The 4,339-nt window shown below is 42.5% G+C and overlaps 1 protein-coding gene and 1 long non-coding RNA gene across 5 annotated transcripts in view; one reads left to right on the forward strand and one right to left on the reverse strand.

Moving 5' to 3' along the window:
* LOC102672458 (LIM domain-binding protein 2) overlaps positions 1-4,339 on the reverse strand; it is a 143,859-nt gene that overhangs the window by 87,112 nt on the left and 52,408 nt on the right. The gene's annotated exons all lie outside the window — the stretch shown is intronic.
* LOC116186449 overlaps positions 1,669-4,339 on the forward strand; it is a 24,021-nt gene continuing 21,350 nt past the window's right edge. Inside the window, exon 1 of the long non-coding RNA XR_004151447.1 lies at positions 1,669-1,681. This is a non-coding gene — a long non-coding RNA (uncharacterized LOC116186449). The remainder of the gene's footprint in view (positions 1,682-4,339) is intronic.

A 4,339-nucleotide genomic window follows, 5' to 3' on the forward strand; every position in this document is an offset into this window, starting at 1 on the left:
AGAGAGAGAGAGAGAGGAGTTACGGGGAGGAAGGGAATACGACCGTGTGCAACCAACAGAGACGTCGTCGCGAAGGAACGATAGGAAGACAGAGGTAGCTCGAGGAACGTTCAGGAGGCTGAGAACTCACTCCCAGAGACCTGCAACCGAGGTACACGCAGGTTCATCGCGAGTTAATCGTACTCACCGTTCGATGATGTTCACACTGGAGGCTATTAAAAACTACCTTCCGCTTGCTATCCTCTCACAATCGACAGACATTCCGCGTCTAAAGATTCTCTGATTGCGAGAGAAGAGGTATCATCCCCCTTTCTTCGAAACTTATCGTGCAAGCGAAGACAAATATAGATACAGATGGAAATGGATCGAGAAATCATAACTTAATCGCATCCTCCTCTTCCGTGGTAAACAGAATTTCAGAAATCTTAGATCTTAGAAAAGACTTGGAAGATCGTCGCGTAAGCAAAGATCTTCTTTTTAATCCATCGAAAAATCTTGGAATCCAAGAGGGAAGAGGAATTTCGCAAGATTGAAACAGAAATAAACGAAGAGTGGTTCGTCAGTCGATAATCACGAATAAGAGCGAGGGTAAGGTGGCTTCTTTAAAGTAGAGTATCCTGTCCTGGCCGATAAGTAATCTTGTACCGGAACACCGGAGGCGTGGATACGAGCCCTTTAAGAGCGGTTCATGTGTATTCGACATGCGTATTACGCGTGCTCACCGGGATTTGTCACGCGTCGGCTAAAGCCGCTCTCGCACAATGCGACAGTATAAGATTCCGGCGCAAGGAAAACCAGTCCTTGGCCCTTGGCAGTAACAGTATCTACCGAACTCGAAGAGAGGGAAGACTAATCTCAACTACACCTCCCCGATAATCGACCCCATATTTTTCCTCGTCGACGGTACAGAGAGACGCCTGATCATCAATTATTATTCTTCCATTCGTTCGATTCGAGTCACCTGTAGGATCCGCCTTGAACGCCTTAGTAGCCAGCCTCATCGAGCAAACAAGCATCGCACCCCTTGCACGAAGGTTCCTCAAGTGCTCTAAGCTCGATATACTTAGCGGTTACCCAATCAACCTCAATCTAACCCGGCACCTAGATATCTGCTAACTCCTTGGCGACAGAGAAGATCTAACGGATCTCGTCGATCCCTAGTATCAGACCCCTCGCCCTTCGAATTCTTGTCTCTGAGAGACAAGACTTTTCTTCTTCTTCTTTTTTTTTTTTTACAACTTTTCACAAGTTTAAAATCGAACGTCGAATTTTTGCCCAGCAAAGAGTTGGACACGAGATGATCGCGGAAAGATTGTTTACAAGCAAACACGGAGGAGAGAGAGGGTAATGTCGCGGAGGATTAAGGGGCAATCTTTAAAGGTCATCTAATTATGCGGTAAAACAGCGTTAATTCGCGGTTAATTTCTTAACGAGATAATTCGGTGGCGAGGGAAAGGGTGGCGCGCGCGGTCGTAGCCTCTAATGGCTCCGCGTGGCTACGTCCGGCAAAATAAGGGGGGGGGAAAAAAAAGGAGCAAAGAGAGAGAGAGAGAGAGAGGGAGAGAAGGTAAGTAGAGAAAGAGAGAGAGAGAGAAAGAGCGGGGTGGGTGAAAAGAGAAACGGCGGGAACGGTGTGTTAATTAATTGGCGCGTAATTAAAAGCCGCAGCGACACACCGTGGGTCGAGTCGAGTCGATACACTTCAAAGAATTCGTGACGGTGAAAGATATCGGTTTAGCAGGCGCTACCCCGCGACAAGTGGACTCTTCTCTTCGTGAAAGAGGAAAAGAGAGGGAAATCAGAGTAAATTAAAAAGAGACGGGGGAGGAGGAGGGCTAGAGATGATCGAGAGTGGACGATGGATCAAAGGGAGCGGATCGAAAGATTTGGACGCGGCGAGAGACACTCGACACTTTTTCGAGTCGAGGGTCTTCCTCTTCCGCGGACAGTTTCCCTTTCGACGATATTATTCCCTTCGAAAAGGTGGAAGAGGCTCGAAAATCCGGGATAAAGGAGATTGGAAATCGCGATCACGGGCAAAAACAAAGGTACATCAAGGATGCGCGAATTTATCTCGCGCGTAAAACGAAAGAAAACACGGTGCCGCGTCGCTTCCGGCTCGTGTTACGTTACGCGCGTAATAACAACGGAAGTCCGGCTCCTCTCTCTCTCTCGTACGAGGTCTGATTGAAAGTTTACTTAGATAAAATTAATTAATTAATTAATTCTTGTTAACATCCTATTAAATTATTAATTTCGTTCGTATTCCCGTCACAGGCAATTTAATCCTGACACGAAAATCGATATAAATCGGAGAGATCTTGTCCTTGCTTATAATAACTTTGGCGATGATTTCTTCTTTCTTTCGGTCGGCTGATCTCGCGATAAATTGCAAAGATACGCGAGATTATTGGAGGAGGGGGATGTGTGAGGGATAATTGATTTTTATCAAGCGCGTTCGTTTGTTTCCTTTTTTCCTATTTCGACGAAAGGTGAATCGATGATGAGAGATGCGTGAGACAAAGGGAGGGGAGGAAAAATGGCGAGGAATGCGAAAAATCGAAATAATTAAATGCCGCGATGATGTTACACCGTCGAGCCACCGGGGTCCTCGAGACGATACTCTGAAGCGCTCTTCTTCTCGGAAATCATTAAAAGGACGGGCTTGACGAAGACCACTCAACGGAGCACAGGTGAGGAATTTTTTATCATAAATATACCGGAAATCCGTCGTGCCGCTATCTCGTTCGAAAGAATTAAAAAAAAAGAAAAAAGAGTACAAACGATGGGGTGGAGGTTCCTTTCGACGAAGCAATCGGGGGGAATAGAGAGAAAATTATCGTGAAAAATATATATTTCATCTTGCAACGTCGTGTAAGTCGTCGAATCTAATGATTCTTTAGTTCGATGTGAAATTATATTTTGCGTTATTACCTTGGCGTGATTATGCAATTGCATAACTTTTTTCCAAATGGATCTTTACGACTTTTTTTTCCCTCCCTCGTCAATCGATTCTAACACACATTTAATCGAAGCAATTTCTTCTTCATCAACTATTATATACATTTTCGTTGCAGATTAAAGAGATTTCGTATGTAATTTTTTTCTTTTTCTCAAAATTAATGTTTCCATTAAATTTTATTACAAGTATGGAAGGAAATCTCGGCAAATATCCCAACTATTCTAATATCCTCATTAATCTTTAGCGCACTTAACAATAACATAAAATTGAATCATCGACGAGCATTAGCTCGTCAAATATCAAATTCGAGAAGAATCTTTCGCATCGGAGAAGAGAATTAAACGTGATAAAATTGCAAATTTACCGGTAATTTCACTCGTAAAAGTCACTCGACAAATTTTATCTCCTCTATAAAAACCATAGGCTATTCAACCATTGCTTCATGATAAGCGGATTTCGAAATAATAAAAAAAAAAAAAATATATCCAACTTGCCAAAATTCAAAAAATTGATCGTATTTTAATTCGACTGTTACTTATATACATATATCCCCTCCCTCGGTTTTAACTCCACCCAGTTCCTTTGCGACACAGAAAATGAAAATAAATTTCGCAGATAGTATCTTGAATTATTCCGCGGCACGAAGAGAGAGAGAGAGAGAGGCCGCCGTTTACATTGTTGCTCGATCATCGGGCATAAATCTCGGCCGATATCATTAAAACGCGATACTCTCCATCTTTTTATCACCGCATAACCCCGTAACAAATCAAATGACCGGCCGAACGAAAACGGCCGGGGAAACGATTCCGAAACGGCCGTTCGCGATGATATTTCACCGTCGTTCGATCGATTAATTAACAAAATGCAATTTACAACCGGTAGAGGAATTAGAAAACATCGAGCATAAATGTAAGGGAAGGAGAGAAATGTCGCGGAGTGAATGACTTGGCTGGCTCGTAAAAAAACTTCTAGCCACTTTCGAAGTCGGCCGAGAATAATCTCTGGGACCATAAGTGGAACGAAAAGCAAAGGAGAAACTTTCAGCGATAGAATCTTCGATCTTCGTGTTTCCTACTTTCGTTATTTTTTTTTTCCTTTCTCTCTCTCTCTCTCTCTCTATCTTTCACTGTTTCGAGAGATTATCCAGAGAGAGAGAATCGTAAAAAGTAATAGGGACCAACCGTGTTACGAATCTTATTTACGACATACACGGATCGGAGTAGCGCATAGTAATCTCCATGCTTATTTATATATATAAAAAGGATTGTCTTCTCAAATTCAATCGTAATATAAACGCAACAGATTGGAAATTAAATGCTTGCGATAGTTAATTATCATTTATAGATTCAACGTCTGAATATATATATATATATATAT

Source organism: Apis dorsata, unplaced genomic scaffold, assembly GCF_000469605.1.
Source record: "Apis dorsata unplaced genomic scaffold, Apis dorsata 1.3 scaffold_696, whole genome shotgun sequence".
Lineage (NCBI taxonomy): Eukaryota > Metazoa > Arthropoda > Insecta > Hymenoptera > Apidae > Apis > Apis dorsata.